Here is a 26,118-nt window from a genome sequence, read left to right as displayed (position 1 = left end):
CTAGGCTGATGCCATGGCACTCTAGCCCAGGCAACAGAGTGAGACTCTGTCTCAAAAAAAAATAAATAAATAAAATGAGAAGGAAAAAGAAAGTGAATACAGAGACTGCCCAGGTAAAGCAGAATGATGTTAGGAAGCACTGTTTGTTTCAATGTTCTCAGAAAAGCGGGACTCAACATCATCTAAAGAGAACAAAGATAGAATATTAGAATGTGTGTCTCTACTAAAGATAAAAGAAATTAGCGGGACAACTAAAAATAGAAAAAATTAGCTAGGCGTAGTCCCAGCTACTTGGGAGGCTGAGGCAGGAGGATCACTTAAGCCCAGGAGTTTGAGGATGCTGTAAGCTAGACTGACACCACGGCACTCTAGCCTGAGCAAAAGAGCAAGACTCTGTCTCAAAAGAAAAATAAATAAACAAACAACAACAACAAACCCATGTGATATAGTAAGAAAAAAAAGCTAAAGGTTATAACTCAAATACACCAAATCCTAAGTTTAGCAGTTACAATTCCACTTATATCCAAACAATATATAACAACACTAATGAAATACTGTACTTGCTATGGTTTTCCACTAACTTCCCAATTTAAGGAATAACAAAGTATGAGGTTAAGAAATTGGTCTTAGAGTCCTGAGATATAATACATAACTAGCGTCATAACCAACACAATGGGCTCAGTGCTATAATCATGGGCGGATGGCAATATTAATAATTCTCATATTTCCCTGCCCTTCTTTGCTGGATCAATGTTGTTTTCACCACAGCTGGTACTTTCATGAAAAGTTCTCAACTGAATCAGTTAAGAACACAAGATACCTCTTCATAAAAGAACAACTCCCACCCTGCTGAGAACTGACGCACATTCTTGTTTTATAAGGTTTCTCATGCTCCAATTTTCCAAGTTTTTATAAACTTTTACTTTTCTACAAATTATTGAAATCAGAACCACACAAAAATTTTATGCTGGAAAATTATATTATTACCATTAGAAATCTTTAAAAGTACAACTTGTAAGCTGGTGCCCTGGAGCCAAGAAGAAAAATACGATCTAAAAAGAACACTGAAAGAAAGGACAAAGAAAGGAGGAGGCTGAGTGATGGGACAGAAAACCTTGAGTTATAAATAACTTGGTTTAAAATGTCAAGGAAAGTAAGTCTCAAAATATCTCCTTCTATGTGGTTATAAGGCTTGTTAATAATCAAAGTACTTCAGATGACATTTAATTTTCAGATTCAAACAAAGCCATTCATGGCAAACAACACATAGCATTTATAATAAAACATATTCAGGTAATTTATTGAATGGAAAAATCTCTATGGAATTAGTCCAGTTATTATAGTGGATTCCATTATCTTTATAAAACACACTTTGCTGTAACTCTGAAGACTTATAAAATGTGCTCTAGAAGGAGAAATGATTATACTATTTTAATAACTATTAATCACAGAATACCTTTCATAAATGCAAACAGAATGGCATCTTGTTTTATAAATAAAAAATATAAATTAGTATACTTTTCTAGTCATATTGATTCTAAAAATGCCTTTTCACCTTTTAATTTTAAAAGGACTAGTCCATAGACCAATGATATTCATTAGCATCATCAGGATCACCTGAAGGATGGGTGAAACTGATTATTGGACCCTGCCCCCCCCCCCGAGTTTCTGATTAAATAGATCCAGGCAGGTGAAAACTGACATAGCTAAGAAGTCCCCAGGTGATGATGCTACTGACCTAGGGACTACACTCTGAGAATCACTACCATAAAGAGATAATTCTAATAAGCTGTTTGCTTCAGTGAATGGAAGTGTATGACACAGAAACACCTTTATAAGCCAGGTTTGATAATATGTTATTAGAACAGGTTTCTCTCTCCACTGGGCCGTATTAGCACAAGTTGAGAAATCCAGCAATAAAAGACTAATGTAAGTAAAAAAAAGGAGAGAGAGATGATGATGATTATGCTGATCACAAAATACAATAATAAAGGTTAGCTGTTGGAAGTCTACTTAGGTGAAGCAAACAGAACAGCTGCTTGCTGCTTCAGAACACTGATTCTTACTCCTAATTCAGAATTAAGAAAGAGAGAAATGGAAGTCAGAACCCTAAGTTATTGTAAAATTATAAATTCATTAGAACCAGGAAATAAAAACAAATAAGCAACTCCTTCCACCCTACACACAGAAAAACCTTATTGGTGCATTTATTTAAAATTTATTAAATAAGAACTATGTGCTGGATACAATCCCACATATTGAGAACACAAATGTAAATAAGTCTTAACTGCTAAAAAGCTCACAGTCTAAAAGGTGAAACAGAACAAAAAAATAAAGCAATACTGTTAACTGTAGTTATGCAGAAACTAGGAAATGTGCATAATGAACTGGGTGATGTAGCCAAAGAGATTTCCAATCAGGGAGTTGAAGAGGCTACTTGGTTTATTCTTGCTGCTTATAGTAAAATGTGAAAGGAGCAAGTATGCCAGAAAAAGAACTAATAAACATGAAGGAGCTGGGACTTGATGATTGTGACCATTTTTAGCCTCTCCAGACAGGAAATAATGCTAAAGTTAAGAAATGGCTTCTTCCGAGTCAAGGGGAGAAATAATTTTCCTCAACTTTCATCAGTTTGTAGCTGGGACAGACTCCTGCAACAAAAACCAGATGAACTACAGGAAAACCATCAAGTATATTAATTTAGCATGCATTTTTAGAATCAAAAATCTTCAATAAAGAGCAATACATTTTAGAGAAGTGACAGGACAAAGGAAAGCAGTTTAAGGCTTCCAAAGGCAGGAGAATGTGGGAAGGGAAATTTATGGGGAAATTAACAGAATAAATTCTACTCAAATTCCTGGCACCATCTCTAAGCTGAAGAAGGTCATAAAGGAGAATTTATAACCTATTTTTAGGCAGGAAAGATGGAAGTGGGGGGAATTGGGAGCGGTTAGAGAGATGATTTGTCCTTGTAATTCTCTATCCTGATTTTAGGCAAACAGGAAAGACTGAGAGCTCCCCAGCATCAAAAAAAATATATTTGTCAAAGAAGCATATTTTGGGGTGAAATATTCTGTTTTCCTTCATGAGCAAAGATCAGATCCAAGGCATTGCCAGGAAAATGTTCTAAGGACAAAGCTGAGGATGTGGTTGTAAAATTCTTTAATACTTTAGAGATCTAAGTTTCTGCCTCATAGTACTTTTCAGTCAGATAAAAGGGCCTTTAAAGACTAATGGTGTGACATATCCCTTCAAAGAAACAGTAAGGCTTCTAAGAAACTTAAAGATATGATCCTTATTCTGCAGCCATTTTGGAAAAGTCTCAAGGTAGAGATGGGTGTGTCTGAAAGATTTGTGCATGTGGCTTTTGTTTAATGAAAAGAACTCCAGCCTGATTCCTAGGGGACCCACACAACTTTAAGAGAATTGTATCTTAAGGATCACCACCAGCTTGGATTAAAGGGGACAGAGAGTACAAAAGGAAAAGGGGCCTCTGGACCCTCCCACTTCTACCATATAAGCAGGAAGCAGGCAGAGAAAACTACCTGGCTGAAAGCATGTGCTATTTCTGAAAACAGAAGAGTGACTCAGAGGGCTGAACCTAGAGGATGGACCCAGAGCCACAGAGAATCATTTCCTGTTGGAAGTAGAACTGAGTCTTAATCAAGGAACGTCTGTCCAACATTTGCCTGGCTGGATTTCAGTGACCTGGTCCTATGTACTTCCCATTTTGCCCCTTTTTTGAACAGGATTGTCTATAATGGTTATCTCTACCTGATCAAAAATTGCATAACTCAGTTAACTTGCCTTTGTAGCTCAAGAGTTGGCAAACCTTTTCTGTAAAAGTCCAAATAGTAAATATTGAAGGCTTTATGTCTGTGGCTCATAGTTTACCAAATAATTTTGCTAACATAGCTATGTATTTTTCTATATCTTGATTGACTTATTATATTCCTACTTGGAAATTATTCCCTTGACAATGCACAAGTGAACTTTTACACTCATCTCTGTATGTGTGTGTATATACATATGTATTTTGCTATATATGCATATATTTTTGTACATGGATAATCTGGATAGTAGACTTTGTAATGATTTCTAGTCTATTACATTTATTGTTATACACATTTTGAATATACATGTTATTCTTATACACGTTTTGAATATATATTCCTAAATTCTAAAAATTAAATGATTTACCTCAAAGATGTCAGCCAAGTTTTTAAGTTGATCCAAATATAAACAAAAAATGCAAAATTAATATTCATCACTATCACAGAGCATTTTATAATATATAAAGACTGTTCATATATTTATTCTTTACAACAGCCTTGAAATGAACATAAAGGAAATATTAGAGTAGCCCCACGTTACAGATAAGAACCATGAATCAAATATTATTACAATAGCCCAATTTACAAATAAGAAATATGAAGCAGCCGGGCACAGTGGCTCACGCCTGTAATCCTAGCACTCTGGGAGGCCGAGGCAGGCGGATTGCTCAAGGTCAGGAGTTTGAAACCAGCCAAGAGCGAGACCCCATCTCTACTATAAAATAGAAAGAAATTAATTGGGCAACTAATATATATATAGAAAAAATTAGTCAGGCATGGTGGTGCATGCCTGTAGTCCCAGCTACTCAGGAGGCTGAGGCAGCAGGATTGCTTGAGCCCAGGAGTTTGAGGTTGCTGTGAGCTAGGCTGACGCCACGGCACTCACTCTAGCCTGGGCAACAAAGCGAGACTCTGTCTCAAAAAAAAAAAAAAAAGAAATATGAAGCAAATATTAGAGAAGTCTCTGATAAGGAAATTAAGCTTCAGAGAAGACAAATAGCCTAACTCAGAGGCCACAACTTGTAAGTGGTATCGCCAGGATTCAAACCCAATGGCATTTCTACTAATATCTGCTATCTGGTTTTGCATAGCATTATATTTGAAATAACATTTGGTTATAATTTCAAAATTACCATAATTTTGATTTTTTATATTTAAAAATCTCTCCTCACTAGAAGAGATTTTGCAAAGATATGTGTACTATAAAAGAAACTTCCTGAACAAATGGGTTTATGAATAGTTTTAATTCATTTTTGGTCAACTCCCACAATGAAGAAATATCAAGAATTCTGGCATAAAATGTTGCTTTAAAAGATATTTTTAGTAACTATTTCTCTGATTATAAAAGGAAATTCCATGCCTTCCACAAATAAAAATAAGCCCTTTGTTTAGAGTTTTTATTTTCATTGTTATTCATTAAATTCTATGTTCATATCTGATTCTGAACATTGTTAACTGTACCCTCTTATAAAATGACATCCTCACAATTCTTCATATTTTGGATATATTTACATTTTTCCTGGGGCCTGAAACAAGATAGACATATTTTCTTTTATTCTTTAAAATTTCTTATCTTTCTTGGTTAATGAACTAAATGTAAATAGCATAGGTTGTCTGTCCCTTATCCAAAACCTGGGACTAGAAGTGTTTTGGATTTCAGATTTTTTCAGATTTTAAAATATGTGCAGAATACCAGTTGAGCACCCCTAATTTGAATATCTGAAATCTGAAATGCTCTAATGAGCATTTCATTTGAGCGTAATATGTGCCCTCAAAAAGTTTTGGATTTTGGAGCATTCTGGATTTCATATTTTCAGATTAGGGATGCTCAACATGTATTTTTATAAAATAGCATTCTTGGTTCAATTAAAAAGAGGGGAAAAGAGCCTTAGACATTTCATTGGAAAAAATCATTTTTCCTCCCCAAATTATTTGTCCTACTGATAAATATAGGGATAAAAATAATATCTTAAAATGTGTCTTGTAACTTTTTATATATATGAGCAAGTGATAATACTAAATAAACCATCAATTACGATTGTCAAATACACATAGTTTTAAAATACACTCAATATTACTTTCAGCAATATTTATTGGTATTTATGTTATGAAACACACACCAATGTCATGTAACAAAAAAAAAGCATAATAGAAGTTTGCAATATATTTTAAATGCAAAATCGAGTGCTGGTATATTAAGGCAAAAATAAAAAATAAAGCATTAAATTCCTGGTCATTTAGAGTATTTAATTTCTTTATTAAATTTTAATTGTTCTTAAAGAGGTATGTTTCTTTCCATACCTGATAAAAAGAAGTTCTATCTTTTCCTCGTAATGCTCTAAGTTCCTTCTTAGATATAATTTTTAGAATTTAAACGCTAAAGATAGTTTATCAAACCTCTTTTTAAAGAAAAAAGATACAATAGGCTATAGAAGATAAAACTCCCATGAAATTCCTTCATGCTTCTTCTATAATCACCTGCTCTCCATGGACCTCTCTCCACAGCCTTTATTATCACTGTCTAGTGAACTAAGAATAAAAAAAAAATTTTTATGAGACAGGGTCTCACTCTGGAGTGCAGTGGTGCAGTCATGGCTCACTGCTGCCTCAAACTCCTGGGCTCAGGCAATCCTTCTGCCTCAGCTTCCCAAGTAGCTGGAACTACAGGTTTGTGTCATCAAGCACAGCTATAGTCTCTTACTCTTATATATAATTTTAGAATTCCTTGTATTTATTAAAATGTATTGAATATTTCTAATAACTTAAATCCCTGTAGATTATTTCAGTCATCTGTTGTTTCTACTGAATCTTGTTCACAGTGCTCCAATTTTTCCCCTATGATTTGTGATTTTTAAAAACATGAATGAGCTTATTTGCTAGAATTTTAATTATAATTATTTGATAACTACCTTCAAAGTGCATTATTTTATTGACGATTTGTGATTGTTTCTACAAGGTACCTAAGAGTATAACAGACTGAGGTCCATTTTAAATTAAAATCCTCCATTTGTGGAGTTTTAGGAACCATGAAAATAATGTAAATTAAGGCCCCAAATTCAGGTGAATATCAGCTGGTAACCAGGAATTATTAGGGTAGATTTTAACTCTACCTAGAGCTGAATGCCTTTGCAATATGATCTCCTGATCAGGCCTCCTACCCTTTTGTGGGACCCAAGGATTTTTTCTCTAGTTTCTATCCCTTTTATGCACAAAACTTCCATGCCAACGAAATCCATGGATGCTCCCAAAGTATTCAGTGAGTTTAGCACCTGCTCACCTCACAGGATTTCCCTGTTTTGTTTACAGCCTTAGAAAGTTCCCCTTATTTCCTTATGGATTTATCCATTCATTTTAAAGGATTTTTTATGATACTGAATCTAGTATTTTACATCTTTGGTGAACTAAGGGATTCAAGATCTGTTGCCTATCATATCGCTACAAATGGAAGTCTATTTATTATTTCTGCAACTGCTTTGTAAAATTTAAATTGTGATATTTATTCCTGATAAATTTTATTTTAGTGTGTTAAGCATAGTCTACAAGTGTGTCAAGAGCACTTACAATATTGATTGAATCTTCACATTAGCTTACCTTAGAAGTTGTGTATCATTTGAAAATTTGTTTCAATGTTCTTAGCCTTCACCAAAGTCACTGATCAACACAGCTCCTGACAAAAAGAAAAGCTTCAAAATTAAACTGAAAAATCTTTACAGCACATCCAAAATATTTTCTGTTATCATATATAGAACCACAAATTAAATTTCCATCATAATCAAATACAGAGAAATCAAATTAAAACAGGTAAATCCCTATACCTCAATTACTTCAAGTGACTGACAGACCTTTCAAAAAGTAGTATTGAACTGAATGAAATATATATTTATCATCAAAGGAAACCAGCAGAAGTATAATAAAAGGTTAGCCTGGATAAAGGGGGCTCCAGCACCTCTGAAATCTCCAACTGCCTCCACCTCCAAGAGGAAAAAACACAAATTATTTAAACTATTATCTTTAAGACCAGTGTTTACATAAAGGCTGTGCAAAGCTTTTCTTGATTTAAGGATGCTTTCTTCCTATTAGATGTTCAGTAAAACGTTAGCTCTTTCATCTATTGTTTCATAGCACAAATATAGAAGAGTTTTGAAGAGTCACAAGGGGAAGATTTGAAAGGTTTTTGTGCTTTTAACAGCATCATGAAAACCCATGCCTGCTAGGTTTTTGTTTTTTTCTGTTGCACCACTTTTAGTTCACACCTTTTACTAATTTCAGTCATCAATGACAACTTTTATAAAATTTATCCCCAACATTAACATAAGAATGTGTGTATGTTCTTATGTTTTCCCATCAGAAATAACAGAAAACTTACCCTTGTCTCCTTTAATACACTGCTCTTGCATGAAGAACACATAAACCACTGATTTGGGGTCTGCATCTTTATGTTCTGAGCTGCAACTACAAGTGTCAATAGAACATTTATCTCCTGGTGTTCTTTCTTCTTAATATTTGATGTACACCTGCAATAATGTAGTAGAAAAAGCACAGGCTTTGGAGTCACATAGATCTGGGTTTAAATTGCAGTCTTCTACTTAGCAACTGGCTAATCTGAAGCAAATTTTTAACCTCTTTGAAACTATCAGGAAAATAATATTACAGATTTCAATATGTAGCTCTAAGAACCAAATGATAAAGCATACAGATAGTGTCAGCACAGTGCCTGCCATAGTACATGTATTCTATTATGTTGGTTCTCCTTCTGAGTAATTCATTTTCTCTCTATTCAATCTATCAAAGGACTTTCCAGACTAAATTTTCCTAAGTCATGGCCTTGATAAAATTTTGAGGTTTTATACAACAGTTATCAACATTTTACAACACTTATTATACCTTACACATAAAATACTTTCAAAAAAGTAGTACACCAACAATGATACTACTGAATATATATCCCTAAGAAGGTACATTTCAAAATCTACATTCTAAAGTCACTAGAAATTGTTCCTTTTGTGTGGTTATGTCAGCAAAGTGCTATACAGTTATATAAACTTGTTTCAGTTCCTTTTCATATTTTTCTTTTCATTCCACCTTTTTAATTTTTTTTTTTAATTTATTTTTTATTTTTTTGAGACAGAGTCTCGCTTTGTTGCCTAGGCTAGAGTGAGTGCCATGGCATCAGCCTAGCTCACAGCAACCTCAAACTCCTGGCTCAAGCAATCCTGCCTCAGCCTCCCAAGTAGCTGGGACTATAGGCATGCGCCACCATGCCCGGCTAATTTTTTTCTATATATATTAGTTGGCCAATTAATTTCTTTCTATTTATAGTAGAGACGGGGTCTCGCTCTTGCTCAGGCTGGTTTTGAACTCCTGACCTCGAGCAATCCACCCGCCTCGGCCTCCCAGAGAGCTAGGATTACAGGCGTGAGCCACCTCGCCCGGCCTTAATTTTATTTTTGAGTATATAAATATACATAATTCTAAGGTCAAAACTATTATTAACAAGTTATATTTAAAGAAATCTCTCTTCTATTCTTGGCACCTTTCCCCAATTTCTTCTTTCTGCCTATTACTATATATACTTACTATTCCCTTCCCTGCCTTAGGTTTTTTTCGACTTTACAATATATTCTGCAGATCATTCTGTATTGATACATAGAGACTTTCTACATTCTCTTTTATGACCTCTGAGAAAAAAGGCGACTTGGAAAGGGCATCATCTACCTGGCAATTGTTCCATTGTTTGGATGCATCTTAGTTTATCCAATCAGTCTCCTGTCAATGGGCATTTTGGTTGTTTCTGATCTTTTGCTAATACAAGTAATGCTAATGTGACTAACCTTATACAATGCCAGTTTATATTTTATTTCAGTAGTCTTTAGGACAGATTCTTAAAAGTTAAATGCCTATGTCTAAGGACTAATGCATATGTAATTCAGCAGGATTTGTCAAATTTCCTTCTGTGCAGTTTGTCCTTTTGTATCCCTGTAGTAATGTATGAAAGTACCTGTTTCCCCCCGCAAGTCTACAGAGTATATTGTACAACTTTGGGATTTGGGCAAGAAATGCTTTAGTATAGCTTTAATTTGTATTTCTTTTTGTATGACTGAAGTTGGAACACCTTTTATCCGTCTGTCACGTGCATTTCTTTTTCTGTGAACTCTCTTTTCATATCTTTGGCCCATTTTTCTATTTGGTTGATGGTCTTGTTTGCCTGGATTTTTAGGAAGTTGTTTTCATGAAGACTAGCTCTTTGTGATACATGTCCAAATATTTTTCCCTACTTTGTCATTTGTAATTTGACTTTGCTCATGGCATTTTTCGCCACTTAAATATTTTTTCGTTTAATATAGTGAGATTTATCATGGTTTTTATTTTTTTCTGAAAGTGAATCATAATTATAAAATCTTGGTTTTCACTTTCATAGACTTTAAATGTGTTGTTCATGGCTGTTTTGCTTTCTATGTTGCTAACCTCTTGTTTCTGCCTGGAAGCCCAGAGGAATTTTTCTTCATTATCTTAAAAGTCTAATAGTTTTTTAGGATGTGACTTGGAGCTGACCTTTCTGGGTCAATTTTCCCAGTACACAATGAGCCTTTTCAATATGCAGATTTGAGTCCTCTCTTATTTCCAGAATGTTTTCATGGATTGAAGTTTATTTTTTTATCTTTTTTTTTTTTTTTTTTTTTTTTTAGACAGAGTCTTGCTTTGTTGCCCAGGCCAGAGTGAGTGTTGTGGAGTCAGCTTAACTCACAGCAATCTCAAACTCCTGGGCTTAAGCAATCCTACTGCCTCAGCCCCCTAAGTAGCTGGGACTACAAGCATGTGCCACCATGCCCGGTTAATTTTTTCTATATATATATATATATTAGTTGGCCAATTAATTTCTATTTATAGTAGAGACAGGGTCTCCCTCTTGCTCAGGCTGGTTTCGAACTCCTGACCTCAAGCAATCCTCCCTCCTCGGCCTCCCAGAGTGCTAGGATTACAGGTGTGAGCCACCGCACCCGGCTGGATTGAAGTTTAAATATTAGCTCTGTTATTGTCTTTTCTTCTTAGGAACTTTAATTTTACATACCTTTTATATTAATCACTTTCTATTTTTTTACATTTCTTCATTTTCATTCTCTTGGCTGTATTCATGCCTTTTTCAGTGCTTCTTATATTTAGTCAAATCTTTTCTCCCTTAGGTACCTTAGAATTTAGATTTATTTTAAAAGATTTTTTTTCATTTTATTTCCTGAGTTTAGTAAATTCACTTTTCAAAACTTCCTATTTTTGTCCTTTTGTTTTAGGGTTATGAATTTTGAATTTGAGGCTTGTTATCTATACAAATGCTAGTTTAAGGATGCTTAATTCAGATCAGGGAATTGTGCTGTAGTTTTCTTTAGCTCTATAGTTGAATGTTTTGGGGAGATTTTTCATCAGCTAAACTGTTTTGACCCTCATTTTGTTTTCTAGCTAAAGCAACTTTATATGGGTGTTGTCTGCCATCTTCTGTTCAGAGTGAAGTGTTTCATTTTTCCTAAACTGGATAATAGCCGTATATAGACAAGAGTGAGGGATTTGGATGACTTACTGAATTTCTTACTTCAATAGTACCTAAGAAAGTGTTTTCTTTTTTTTTTCTTTAATCAATGACTCCTATTTGGGTGGAAGAAAGGAAGTTCTACTATTCTGTTTCTTCAAGATCCTTAATTTCTACTACTATGCTTTCTCTATACCATCAAGCCTCCAGGTACATGGTGCCCCTCCCAAGTCACCCTCTTTTCCCAGAAGCAGTACTTTCCTGATACTTCTTCTTTGGTCCCACTTTCTTTGAAGTCCCTACTCTTTGTCTAATAGATCTCACATCTCTTCCCCATATTTCCCTGTTGAGGGTGGGCAGTCCCTTTATGGGAATTATTTTACCTGTGTTCTGCTGCCCCTAGTCCCTGCTTCCCTCTCCTCTTTTCTATAAAGCCTCCACTTGCCACTTTTGCATGGTAGTGGTTTAATTTGCTCTTCTTATAGATTTGAATGCTTTTTTGGGAGGACATACTGAAACCGCCCCTACAAATTAATAAAAAGGGGTACAAGGCAATAACTATGTTAAGGGCCTAGCTAAAAATAATGATAATAGTTAGCTACTGTCCCTCTGTTTACTTCTCTATAACTGCCACATAGCTGGTGGTCATAAAGATTCGTAGCTTTCTCCATAGATAATATCACCTTTTTGAAACCTACGGGTAGTTTCTGAGATATCTCTAGGTCCCAAATTCCAGCGTAACAGCTGACCTACCCACACCAGCGACCCACACGGAGGAACTTACTCAACTGGTCTTATGACCCCCACCCAAGAACCCGGTCAGCAAAGAAGACAATTTCTGCAACCGTACAGTTCCACCCTGAATCCAGCCAATTAGCAGATTCAATTGCTTACACTGAACTGTCTTTTAAAAACCCTGTCTCCCAAATTCTCGGGGAGGCGGATTTGATTTCTCCCATCTCCCCACTTAGCGCTATGCAGAATAAACTCTTTCTCTGCTGTAAACTCTACTGTCTCAGCATATTGGCTTCCTCTTAGGCAGCAGGCAAACAAACCTGGTTGGGCAGCAACAATATGGAGAGATGTGCACCAGATAGTTGCTATCATCCTACCAAAACTTGGAGTCAGCCATTTTTAAAAATAATTTTCTATGGCCAGGTGTGGTGGCTCACGCCTATAATCCTAGCACTCTGGGAGGCCGAGGCAGGAGGATCGCTCGAGGTCAGGAGTTCGAGACCAGCCTAAGCAAAAGCGAGACCCCATCTCTACTAAAAATAGAAATTAATTGGCCAACTAAAAATATATAGAAAAAATTAGCCAGGCATGGTGGCGCATGCCTATAGTCCCAGTTACTTGGGAGGCTGAGGCAGAAGAATTGCTTAAGTCTAGGAGTTAGAGGTTGCTGTGAGCTAGGCTGACGCCACGGCACTATATCCCGGGCAACAGAGTGAGACTCTGTCTCAAAAAATAATGATAATAATAATTTTCTAGTTTTATTGCCTGTGGTCAAAATTTTATTTGACTTTTTTTTTTTTTTTTTTGACTTTTTTAAACTGAGGTTTTCTTTGTGGTCCAATAGATAAAAGATATTTATAAATGTTCCATGTGCCCTTAAAAAGAGATATTCCCTATTAGTGAACTCAGAGTTTAATGTAAATCTATCTGTAAGATCTAACCTACTGATTATATGACTTTTTTTGTCCACTTATTTTGAGAGGTGTGTTAAAGCCCCTATCAATAATTCCTTTCTATTTGTCCTTACACCTTTTGTAGTTTATTGTGAATTGTAGCCTTTAGCTTATAAAATGTCCTTCACCTTAAAGCTTTTACTCTTTTCCCTGGACTTGAACTCCTGTGCTTAATGGGTACTCCCGCCCCAGCCTCCTAAGTAGTTGGGTTTATAGGCATATGCCACCGTGCCTGGCTTCCCAGCTCATCTTAATGCTTTCTGGCCTCAATTCTATGTTGTATGATACCAAGATGATGAACCCTGCCTTTTTAAAATTAGCATTTACCCAGTATTATCTTTGTCCTTGGCTTTATTGTTAGTAAAAACAGTCTTTAATTATTCTTAGTTTATCCTTAATTTCCTTTATTATTCATACTTTTTACAGCTGTACCTTTTGTATACAGCAATCTGAAAATCATTTTTCCATTAAGTTAAGCTCATTTTTATTGATACACCTATAAAGAGAAAACAAACTCTTTTCTCTGTATACTCACACACACCTGATACCAAATAGGTGAATTTTCCCCGTACATCAAGCAATCCTCCTCTGGACATCAACTGAGTGTCCTACAATTCAATTATGACACTAACTAGAGTTAGTGCACACCCCACAACAGGGGTCCTCAAACTTTTTAAACAGGGGGCCAGTTCACTGCCCCTCAGACCGAAGAGAGTGTGGTGCACATTCCACACATGCGCACTGTGGGCCCGGGGCCAGTTGGCTGCTAAGCAGGATAGGCAGTGGCGGCAAAAACACCCGGTGAGCCAGATAAATGTCCTCAGTGGGCCACATGTGGCCCACAGGCTGTAGTTTGAAGACCCCTGCCCCGCAAGTTAAAGGCTCAATCTCACATGACTGTCTTCCACTTCAGACACCAGTTGCAAGCCCTAGGTTGTGTGTGACCTGTACTTCTGACAATTGGCTATAAATCAGAGGTTCCCATAACCCCCTCCTTAGGTGCACTGATTTGTTAGAACAGCTCAAAAAGCTCAGGAAAGTGTTTCACTTACTGGTTTATTATAAAGGATACAACTCAGGAATGGGTAAACAGAAGAGATACAAAGAGCTCCTATGCCCTCTCGCATGCCACCCTCCCAGCAAGTCAGTGTGTTCACCACTCAGAAGCTCTCTGAAATCCATCAGTTAGGGTTTTTATGGAGGTTCCATCATGTAGGCATGATTGATTAAGTCACTGGCCATTTGTAATTGAATTCAATCTCCAGACTCTCTCCCCACCTTGGGGGTGAGAGGATGGGGCTCAAAGTTCCAATGCTCTAATCACATGGTGGGCTCTTTTGCTAATCAGATCCCATCCTCCTAGTTACCTCATTAGCATACTCAGGTAAGTTTGAGAGGAGTTATTATGAATAACAAAAGACAATCCTCTCACCCCTATCATCTAGGAAATTCCAAGAGCTTTAGGAGCTCTATGACTGGAACCAGGGACAAAGACCAAATATACATTTCTTATTATATTACAGTATCACAACCTGTTGTTTTTGGTGTTGTGATAATTTTCTGTGTTCTATGCATTGTGTATGTGTGTGTACACGAATGCTAATAATATATAGAATGTACCACTATGTGGTCTGTTTTCTTTGCTCCTTGAGTGGTATATTTCTTTTAGTAGTTAGGAAATTTTTTTTATTTTGTCATTGTGGTTAACTCTGTAGTATTATTTTTATATAGCACTTTTCATTCCCCCACCCCTTTTAAGATACTATTAGTTCCCTGCTATAAGCAATAACAAAATTAGGTAGTAACTTTCTCTTCCCTCCCTTCTCTCATACCATCTAGCTTTGATCTGTTGGGGTTCAGAAGAAGATATTCCAAAGTATGGCACTTTGGCATGTGAAGCACTTTGAATTAAAAGAAATCGAAGGCCTTGGAAGCTGCCTTAGAATCAAGGTCTCTCTGACCTTCACTTGTTACTCCTCCCCAAAGGCAGGAGTAGTATTTCTCTGAAGTTCTCTTATCTAAGAGAAGATTTTCCAAAAAGAAACACAACTGCCTTCAATTCTATCTGAAACTCATTAAGCAGGGAAGATTAATTACCAGAAGAAACTTGATGTCATCATGGCGCTCACTTGGACAGACTTTTCAGATATTCTTTTGAGCGCTATTACTTGAGACTTTAACTGTTCACAGTGCAGTTCCACCCTCACCTTCCCCATCACTTGTCACCACCTCCCGCAGAGCCCCTATGAACTTTTCACAAGTCCATTCATCTAGCCTAAAAATCATTTACTCTTGCTCTAAAATTGCCTGCATCTCTCACTTCCTTCTTCCCTAGGAAGATGGTATTTAACCTTCAACCATTTGGGTGTTCTGAGTTTCATGTTTTGTGTGACTCCCATGCACTTGCACGTTAATAAATTTGTATGTCTTTCCCCTGTTCATCTGTCTTTTGTCAGTTTATTTCAGAAGACTCAATTATCAAACCATCAGAGAGAAAGTTTTAATTTCTGGCCTACAGATCACAGTATTATTAGTGTTTTATCTTATACATCTGAGTATGCTTGAGCTTCCATCAGTCACCTTCAAGTGCTATCATTTTCCTCCTAGCTAATCCCTAAGCAGCAAACCACCATATTCTACTTCTCATTCACTCTCCCCGTTTCCTACTTTTTATGGGTTATATTATCTATACAATGTTAGACTATACACCACTTACATACTACTCTATCACCATTATCCCCATCTTTTAATCTTGGTGCAACACACAAAGTATATTCAATGCTCTGCACCTGACCTTATGCTGAAGATTTTCCAATCATTTCGTGATTGTCTGAAATTTGTTCTCTAGTATATTCTTCAGGAAGGATTCATGAGAACAATATTCCTTGAATTATTTCATTTTTATAAACATTTTTCAATGCCCTAAATTCTTGAAGGATAGTTTGGTTATACATAAACTATATATTTAATACTTTTAAAAATATTACTTTATTATTATCTAGCATAAAATGTTGCAGCCCAAAAGTCTAATCCAATCTGATTTTCTTTTCAAGTGACTTGGTCTTTTTGTCCATGGATGCAAAAAAGGTTTTATTCTTAAAATCCAACAATTTTACAAGACCACATTTCAGTGTTAAGTAACTGTTGTAGGTTGATTTCTCCGGATTTATAGTGTGCCTTTCAACATACACAGATTTAAATCTTTTTTAATGTTAAGTGTTCTTGAATTACAGTTCTAAGTTTTTCTGGTTCAATGTGTTGGTTTAAAATTTTTAATTGTGGTATAATAAACAGCATAAAATTTATCACTTTAAACCTTTTTAAGTATACAATCCAGTGGCATTAAGTATACTCACGATGTTATACAACCATCACCATTATGCTTTGGTTTACCTTTGGGGAACTCCATTTATAAACATTTTGGCTCTCTGCCTGTCTTGTCACCTCTTGACTCTTTTTTAAAAATCTCTTTGATTTCCTTCACTTTTTTCCTTTCTATCCTTTATTTCTGCTTTCTGTGAGGTATATTTACTCTTGCTTCCTAATTTAATCATTTTTAAATGTCTCCTTGTTTCTGTTATTTCCTGAGCTCTGTCAACTCTCATTTCACATCCTTCTATGGTCTAGCCAGCTCATTTCTGAGTTCTTTTTATTTCTGATTTATGTGATTCTTTCAAAGTCTTCATCTTTTCCTTCATTTCTCTTAGCTTATTCTGAAATATTAAGATTACCAATCATATTCCCTTTCCCCATCAAAACTTCATGAAATCATAACAGTAGTGATAAAATTGTTTCTTAAAGGTTTTTTTTTTTTTGTGACAATGTAAAAAGGACTTCAAAAGATTACAGTAAGGAATGAATTCCTACTCCTACTACCACTTCCAAATACTGTATCCTCTACTACAGTGCATTTTACTCTTCCATTTAAGCATGTGGTATGTAACAACTAGAAGTGAAGCAGCCATCCTGGTCCACAAGATGAAGCTACATCATAAGATGGCAGAGCAATAGGCTAGGAGATCGGCCCGGACAACTGTGTGTAGCAAAGCTACCTGATCAGCTAGCTCATGCTTTTCCACTGGAAAGAAAGAAATTTCATTTTTTTAAGGCTACAATTATATTTAATTTCTCGATCACAGTAGCCCAATCTATCTCTTAACTAATAGAAATTCCAAACTAAGAAGTGTTGGGTTTTGTCAATAATATAATGGCATATAAAATGTTTTTTTAAAAAAGAATAAGAGTGGCTAAATTAGGGCAGGGCTGTAAGCATAGAAAGATGAGGAAGAAAGCCATTTTGGAGACTAAAGCTATAGAATATCCAGTTGGAGAAAAGAGAGATATGAGTATTTGAAGTTTTAAATCTGAGCCACATACAAGATACCTATACCATTACTCCCCTAAGAAACATAAAAGAAAAAAAGAGTTATAAACAAACTGAGTAGATCTAACAGTCCCAAAGGCTGTGAGAAATGTGTTAAGTGCTCAGGAGAGTAGAATTTGATATAGATTTAGGGTCATTTGCATTAAAATGATAGTTTAAGGAGCAGGAACAAAGGGAAAAATCACAGGTTTACCTAGAAAAGGATCCTTCTGTCTTCTAATAAAAGCAAAATATAATCCTAGCACTACAGGAGGCTGAGGAGGGCAGATTGCTCAAGGTCAGGAGTTGGAAACCAGTCTGAGCAAGAGCAAACCAACCTGATCAAGAGCAAGACCCAGACCCCATCTCTACTAAAAATAGAAACAAATTAATTGGCCAACTAAAAATGTATATAAAAAATTAGGTGGGCATGGTGGCACGTGCCTGTAGTCCCAGCTACTCAGGAGGCTGAGGCAGTAGAATCGCTTGAGCCTAGGAGTTTGAGGTTGCTGTGAGCTAGGTTGATGCCACGGCACTCTAGCCCACGCAATAAAGTGAGACTCTGACTCAAAAAAAAAAAAAAAAAAAAGCAAAATATATAATGCTTCACATTTTCTTCTTTAAATGAAACAATCTGTGTGTTGTACATATTTATCTAACACACATTGTCAGTTAATGGAAATCCTCATGATTCAGGCGTTCAACTAGTTATCATTGATTAGCTCAACACCACAAACTACAGTGATCATTTTGATCTTTATACAGTTTTAAATCAATTTTTATTTTTAGTCACATTATTTAATTTATCCCCATAATGAACCATATTGGTTTAAAACCAGAAAGGTGATAGTGAAATGCACAAAATTAATTAAGAATATAGAAACATTTCTGCAAAGTCATTCATTTCGAAATATTGCCCCAAAAAGACATTTTATTTCAAAGGTCAGGAAGGTATTTTTACTACTTCAAAAATAATTTTAAAAAGAGGAAATGATTAGGCCAGGCGTGGTGGCTCATGCTTGTAATCCTAGCACCCTGGGAGGCTGTGCGGGAGGAGTTCAAGACCAGCCTGTGCAAGAGCGAGATTCCATCTCTACTAAAAATAGAAAAAATTAGCCGGGCATGGTGGTGTATGCCTGTAGTCCCAGCTACCTGGGAGGCTGAGGCAAGAGGATTGCTTGAGCCCTGGAGTTTGAGGTTGCTGTGAGCTAGGCTGATGCCACAGCACTCTAGCCTAGGCAAGAGAGCGAGACTCTGTCTCAAAAAAAAAAAAAGAGGAAATGATTATTATATGCAATTTGGTTTTTCAGTTACTAAAAACACCTACCATTCTAAATGTGGTTTTTAGAGAGAAGTAAAATCTTCATTTATCATTTATTTATTTATTTATTTATTTTCAGACAGAGTCTAGTCTCACTTTGTTGCCCAGGCTAGAGTGAATGCCATGGCATCAGCCTAGCTCACAGCAACCTTAAACTCCTGGGCTCAAGCGATCCGATCCTCCTGCCTCAGCCTCCCGAGTAGCTGGGACTACAGGCATGCGCCACCATGCCTGGCTAATTTTTTCTATATATATATTAGTTGCCCAATTAATTTCTTTCTATTTTATAGTAGAGATGGGGTCTCACTCTTGCTCAGGCTGGTTTTGAACTCCTGACCTTGAGCAATCCACCTGCCTCGGCCTCCCAGAGAGCTAGGATTACAGGCGTGAGCCACACGCCCAGCCTTCAATTATCATTTAGATTTTTAAAGTAGCAAATGCAAGAATTCCAAACAGATCCTGAAAGTAGTTATTATTGATTTTTATGCTGTTATATAAACAAATTTTAATCTATGTTATGTCACAAAACACTACATTCATTTAAAAGATGTTAGCAAATTTTTTCTTTTACAATTGAACAGAGTATATCACTTCAAAATGGGACAAAATTTTTTTTTTTTTGAGACAGAATCTCACTCTGTTGCCCTAGCTACAGTGCCATGGCATCAGCCTAGCTCACAGCAACCTCAAATTCCTGGGCTCAAGCAATCCTTCTGCTTCAGCCTCCCAAGTAGCTGGGATTACAGGCATGTGCCACCATGCCCGGCTAATTTTTTCCATATATTTTTAGTTGGCCAATTAATTTCTATTTTTAGTAGAGATGGGGTCTTGCTCTTGCTCAGGCTGGTTTCGAACTCCTGACCTTGAGCTATTCTCCCACCTCGGCCACCCAGAGTGCTAGCATTACAGGCGTGAGCCACCTTGCCTGGCAGAAAATAGGACAAATTTAAACTTGTATATACCATGAGATTTCATTGGAAAATAATCTTTAACATACCAATCTACTGAAAATCAGTTTTAGTCATTTAACATAGTTCATGCAAAATGACATTTTAAAAAATTCCTGAAGATCTTCAGATTATATATTATGAAATGTAGAGGACTGTATTCTTCAAAGAAAGATCTGAAGATACTTACCTATTTTTAAATTGCTTATCTATTTCAAAGTACAGAACATATTTGTGCAATATAGTAAATTTAAAGTATCTTAGGCCAGGCACAGTGGCTCACACCTGTACTTCTAGCACTCTGGAAGCTGAGGCAAGACTGCTTGAGCGCAGGAGTTTGAGACCAGCCTGAGCAAGAGCGGTGGCACGTGCCTGCCATCCCAGCTACTCACGAGGCTGAGCCAGGAAGGAGGATGGACAGTTTGAGCCCAGGAGTGTGAGTTTGTTGTGAGGATGACACCACTGCACTCTAACCAGGGTGACAAAGTAAGACCCTGTCTCCAAAAAAGAAAAAAAAAAAGTGCAGTACTTTGACTTTAAGTAATGTTTAAACAAAGAAACTAGAAAAACAATAAATTTTCTTCAGCAGAAGAGATTTAAGGCACTGAGGTTAAGTTTGGTATTCATCTATTGGAATTTTATATGCTTTCAAGAAAACAATGGCAAATAGAGCATTACTGCTTGTGGGCTCATCTTAATTACCTAAATTTTTCTATAGTAAGATCTCATAACAGATTTCTAACAAAAAATGATTATGAATCTATCCTTAATATTATTTGCATGCACAAACTGGAAGCAAGAAATAAAATTAATCCAAATTGAAAGTCAAGTTTTCCAGAAAATAGGTTAAAAAATTATTTTTCAGTTAGGCTAAAAACATGTATCCTCCATACCTCCCAATTACTGCATTATTTTATTCATTCATTCAACAATTACATTGTCTAATATATGCCAGGCACTTTCGTAGGTCAACAGATACAAATGTTTTAGCAAACATTTACTGAGCTCCTATCATGTCACTGTTTCTTACCCATAGATCTCTCACCTGATCCTGATAAGACGGCTTGTATTAACACATACTTTAGCCATCAACTCAACACTAAATTATCGATATTTGAACTTTTGCAACTTAGGTTTCATAAGGCCCTTGGATTAAAAAGTAAATTAAAAAACAAAAGTAATTTTAAGTTTGTCAATTATTTTGTTTTGTTGTTGGTTTTTTGTTTTGTTTTGGTTTTTGTATTTCTGTCACAAAATGTCTACATCATGTACTGCTGACTGGACTAGGTCATCAACTGACCCTGAATAACTGAAAACTAAACTCCAAGCAATAAGATATGTATATTTGCTGGCTTCTCATGCGTGTCAAAAGTGCTAAAGCTAATCACAGAATATTATTAGCCTTTCGTGGGCTTGGTTTTCAGATCCGATAAATTTTTCCCCTCAAATGAGAAACGATGGGTACTTTCCACTTAGATTTAAAAAGAAGACAACGAGGTTTAATCCTCTTTCCTCCCACCTCCAAAAGAGTTCGTAAGTTAAGGTGCTTTCCCGACAAAAACCTCCTCCTGCTCCGTGACGAAGTAACCAACCATGTGTCACGGTAGACACAGATACCATTTGTAAATCTTCAACACATTGAAATCAGAGAAACCCAGATTTGACAAAAATGCTTCCTTCATTTCCCGTTTCTGCAGAGACCACCGTCTAGCTTTAAAAAAAAAAAAAAAAAAAACACCGCTGCAGCAATGCTTGGCCGCACGCTAATGATCACCACGGCCAAAGCGCAGAACTTGACGCCCACTTGGCTTTAAAGGGTAATTCTTGAGAAAAGCAAACAATTTGGCAGCCGCCGTCTCGCAAACGACAGAAGACGAGATATCTTTTGAACCTGAGGAAAGCGGTGAGGCACTCCCCTTCCCAAACCAGCTTTGTTCCTTTCTAAACCAGGCAGTCCATAAGCTAGCCTCCTTTGTCAGTACAAAGGGGGCGGAAGGTCAGAATCTTTCCGACATAGACTGCTCAAAGATCTCCCCAGATCCAAGGGACCAATGTTAAGGCATCAAAGCACTCGCCTAATCCCCAAATGACCAACAAACCATAGCCTGGAGTCCCTACCACCCCCATCATTCCTCGCTCTCCCTAGCCAAAGATGAGACTCAGGCCGAGAAAACCCATCTTTTCAGGCAAGTAAGAAGGCGTCAAGCCTCTTCCCTTATGTCCCTCCTCTCCCCCACACTTCCCCCTGAACCCCTCTACAACGACGAGCCGCTACGTACATTTCCAACCCCCAAGAAGCCCAGTCACAGCCACACACAAGATGGCAGCCCCACACCTACCGGAGGAAACAGCTGCGCCACCACTCCAGCGCTGCCGGTCTCTCCACTGCGGGTAACTCCATTGGCCCAACCAGCGAGCGCGAGATAAGCCGAGAGCACTGGCAGCCAATCAGAAGGCGGCGCGCTAGGGCGCCGCTGCGGTTCAGACGGTACGCGAGTAGAGCCTTTAAGGTGTGACTGGGTGGGGGAGGTGGCCAGTGGGCTCCTGGCCAGTACCTTTGGTGTCCGATTCCTCCCATTTAGTAATCGCGTTAGGTGGGTCTGAACATTAGAGGTGGCGCACTACCTCCTCCCCGGCTGAGGCGAGGAGAGACAGTTGCTGCAGAGAAGAGGGCTAGGAAACGAAGTACTTCCTGGCCAGAGGGCACCTGGGACCGTACAGTCTTGGCGGCGTGCAGTCGGAGAAGAGTCCAAGCGGCGGAGGAATCCAGCTTCGCCGACGGAGCGGGCGGAGTGCAGCCTTCAGGTTCGGTGTGGGAAACGCTGTGGAGCCAAGGCACGCCCTTCAGTGGCCCCCAGACAGTTCCTTTGGCCAGGCTGTCAGAGGACCTGAAAACGCTGCGGAGCCCTCGCGCTTGCATCCTTCCTTCTTGCACCCACGTGCAGTCCCAGGCTGGAGAAGGGACCGCGGGCACACTGAGTTCTCAACCCCCATTTCCATCTCTGTCTCTTGGTGCACACCTTAATGAAAGTTGATTGCTAAGCCGCTGGGAACCCGAGCCTGTAAAGGGGGCTGCAGGAAATGGATAGCAGTATAAAATCCAGAAGCAGAACTTCGAGGTTTAATCACTGACCCATTTCACAGGTAAGATTACACAAGCCCTAAATACAGCAAGTGAAATCATTTATCCAAGATCACGGAGTTGACATTAGAAACTAAGACTTCCTGACTCTAATCAACCACAATCCAATAAGTAATTACCCAATAAGTAATTAAATAAAGTGAGGAAAGCTATGTAATTGTGTTATTTGGCATTGGGAAACCTGCAATGAGTTCTGTAAATATTAATGCATAAAACCAAGGAGAATGGGTAACTTTGAGGCGATAGAATGTAGTAATCAAAACATGGGCTCTGAAACCAGGCTGCCGGGTTCCTTACTTAGCGTTTGCCACCTAAAGTATGATACGCCTCTTACCTTCCTCAGCAGAAAAACTGGCATGCTAGTTTATCCTACATGATTGTTATGCGGCTTAAATAGGTACACGTGAAGTATTCAAAAGCGTGACTGACACGTGGTTTATATTCAGTAAACGTCATTACTGTCATAATTAAAACATAAGGAACCGAGAAGAAGTAGTCATGGTATCTTAAGAGCCTATTTTTAAAAACAAAAGGAAACCATATACTGAAGTGAAGCAGACTGACAATTTGCCAAAATGAAAAAAGGGGAAAATGAACACATTTTAAAATCTCAAGTTACTCTGAAATATTAACACTGGCTGTCTCTGGATGATGAGAGTGTGATTTAAATTTTCTCCTTCATGGTTTAGTGCATTTTGCAAGTTTTCTTAAATATGTTATCTTTTGTAAGTTCACTTATTTCAAATTTTCAGAAGATGTGAACAACACTGGTGAGAGCTTTTTTTACATAAAACTATTACTGTGAGTGCTTAGGTAGGAAGTATAAGTTGGTAGAACATTTCTGGAAGGCAGTTTGACAATATGCTATAGAAGACTTTAAAATGGACAGTTCAAAATATTTTTGAAAACCTACATATACTAAATTTTTAAAATTAACTACATTTTTACATTCTCTTTTTACAAAATTAGAACCTTACAGATAAAGAACACAATCCAGAATCCCTGGATGTCTCCTCACTCTTCCTCCTTCACCCCCAACCCCACTGAAGACTTTGGTACAAAGCCTTCAAGTCCCTTTTTATACTTTTTAACACTTTTATATATTCTGTATATGTGCATATATGCATGTGTAATTTTGGGGGGTGGGGGGTAGATAGAGATGGCAGGTGAAAATAGGGTTTGGCTCTTGCTCAGGCTGGTTTCAAACTCCTGAGTTCAAGCAGTCCTCTCACCTCGGCCTCCCAGAGTGCTAGGATTACAGGCGTGAGCCACAGCTCCAGCCAACATTTGTAATTTTTTAATGGAAATAGTGCACTATATCATTCTATAGCTTTATTTCCTGACAGTGTTTTTGCAGTGTATGCATGTTATTTATAGCTCATTATAATATTTATGGACCATTTCTTTTACCTGCTGCATAGTATTCCATTATATGGCTGTTCTGTTAATGTAATATATTTCTTTGTCTCTTTTATTGGTTTTTATATTAAATCCTATTTTGTTTGATGCGTGTTTTATATATAGAGAGAACATTTTGCCCTTCTCTTGATGGACATTAGATTGTTTCCAGTTTTGCACCTTACAAACAATGCTGCAAGGAAAACTGTATTTTCTTTGCACATGTGCTATTTCTCAAGAATATATACCTAAAAGTGGAATTGCTTGATTTTTAAGTTATGGACATTTTTTAGTTTTACTAGGTCATCCTAAATTTGCCTCCAAAATACCTCTAATAATTTACACATCCCACAAGTAGTTTGAGATTAATTTCCCTACAATTTAGATCAACACAAGATATTATCTTTCCCTACAGTTTAGACAAACACAAGATATTATTTTTATTTTTGCCCATTTGATGGCTGAAAATGATACTCATTTTTAATTTTCATTCTATGATTTAAGGTTGGATTATCTATTCATATGTTTGTTAACTTATATAAATTTCCATAATTTCTTAAAAATCGTATTTTTCTATTGGGTCATCTTTTTGTTAATGATTTAGAGAATTCATTATGTGTCCTATTTATTGTGTATCTCGTATCATTTTAAAAATCTCTTATCTATGGTTAATTATGACTCCTTTTTTGTAGCTTTTTAAAAAATGTCACAAACATTTTCTCTTTACTCCTTGCTTGGCTTTTGACTTTACCTTTTGTTAGTTTTATTTATTTGTTCTACGGATAGATTTTTCACTACTTCTAATCTTTAGGTCTCTTTTTTTCTCTGAGACTTTCAGTACAATATTGAATAAGAATAGTGATACCAAGTGCCTTCATCCTGTTCCTGACTAATGAAAATGCTTCTAATGTTTCATCATTGACTATGATGTTGATGCTAGGTTTTGGTAGTCCATAAGATTAAGGAAGGAAGGTCTCTTTTATTCCTAGTTTGCTAAGGGTAACCCTCTTCCGTAGAATAGTTATTAACTTTAACTGTTTTGTTTTTCTGCATCTGAAACGATAGTTTTCCTCCCTTCATCTGTTAATATAGGAATTCACATTGATAAACTTTTCAAGTTAAACTTTTTGAGTATTCTTTGGATAAACCCTACTTGGTAGTAGTGTACTATCAAAGTATCTACTGCTAGATAACTTTATTTAGTATTTTTGTATCTACAGCCAAAAGTGATTTTGGCCTTGAATTTTTTTCCTTGTGTGTCAAGGTTATACTAATCTCATAAAAGAATTGAGTAGTTTCCCATATTTTTCCTGCTCTGTTTGTATGTGATAGAAATTATCCATTTCTTGAAAGCTTTGTACAATTCATCTGTAAAACTACAGAGCTGGTATTCTGAGAGTAAAAGGGTGAGGATGTGTGGCATGAAGCTCTGGTGAGATTTTTATTGTTTTAATTTTTTATACTTATTCATCTATGTGGGATTTTCACTTCTTGAGTCTATTTGGTAATTTATATTTTCCTAGAAAATTGTTCAGTTCGTTTGTGCTTTCAAATTCATTAGTATAAAATTGTTTGAACCTTAAAATATTTAAAAATCTCTCCAGTAGCTTTAGCTATATTTTCTCTTTGTTGTTATTTATTTTGTTGATCTTTTCCCAGCTTCTTTAATTGAATATTTAAGTCAATAATTTCAATTTTCTCTTTTCTAATGATAAAATCACCTAAGGCTTAAATAGCTCTCTGCATGCTGCTTTCCCAGAATCCTTCAGGTTTTGATACATTTCAACTGATTTCCATTTCTAAATTTATTTCAGTTTCTACTTTGATTTCCTCAATAAACTATAAATTATTTGGAAATTTGTTTTTTAAATTTCCAGAGGTAATGTGTGTGGGGGGGAGGTTAATTC

At 36.7% G+C, this 26,118-nt stretch overlaps 2 protein-coding genes across 9 annotated transcripts in view; one reads left to right on the top strand and one right to left on the bottom strand.

Moving 5' to 3' along the window:
• The window catches only part of CAB39L (calcium binding protein 39 like), a 111,462-nt gene extending 89,392 nt beyond the window's left edge, over positions 1-22,070 (bottom strand). For 5 of the 6 annotated variants that reach the window (XM_076009451.1, XM_076009453.1, XM_076009455.1 and 2 more), the window contains exons 1-3: positions 22,011-22,070; positions 8,200-8,347; positions 7,425-7,500 (exon numbers count right to left, since the gene is read on the bottom strand). The gene's annotated coding sequence lies outside the window, so the exon portion shown is untranslated. Of the gene's footprint in view, positions 1-7,424; positions 7,501-8,199; positions 8,348-21,950; positions 21,983-22,010 lie in introns of those variants that run through there. The other variant, XM_076009452.1, reaches the window with a different exon arrangement.
• An 88-nt stretch (positions 22,071-22,158) lies between these two features.
• The window catches only part of SETDB2 (SET domain bifurcated histone lysine methyltransferase 2), an 86,750-nt gene continuing 82,790 nt past the window's right edge, over positions 22,159-26,118 (top strand). For 2 of the 3 annotated variants that reach the window (XM_076009449.1, XM_076009448.1), the window contains exon 1: positions 22,515-22,815. The gene's annotated coding sequence lies outside the window, so the exon portion shown is untranslated. Of the gene's footprint in view, positions 22,816-26,118 lie in introns of all 3 variants that reach the window. The other variant, XM_020290390.2, reaches the window with a different exon arrangement.

This window comes from Microcebus murinus, chromosome 13 (genome assembly GCF_040939455.1).
Source record: "Microcebus murinus isolate Inina chromosome 13, M.murinus_Inina_mat1.0, whole genome shotgun sequence".
In the NCBI taxonomy this organism is placed as follows: domain Eukaryota; kingdom Metazoa; phylum Chordata; class Mammalia; order Primates; family Cheirogaleidae; genus Microcebus; species Microcebus murinus.
The sequence above is the reverse complement of the archived record's forward strand: the minus strand, read 5'-3'. Positions and strand labels throughout refer to the sequence as shown.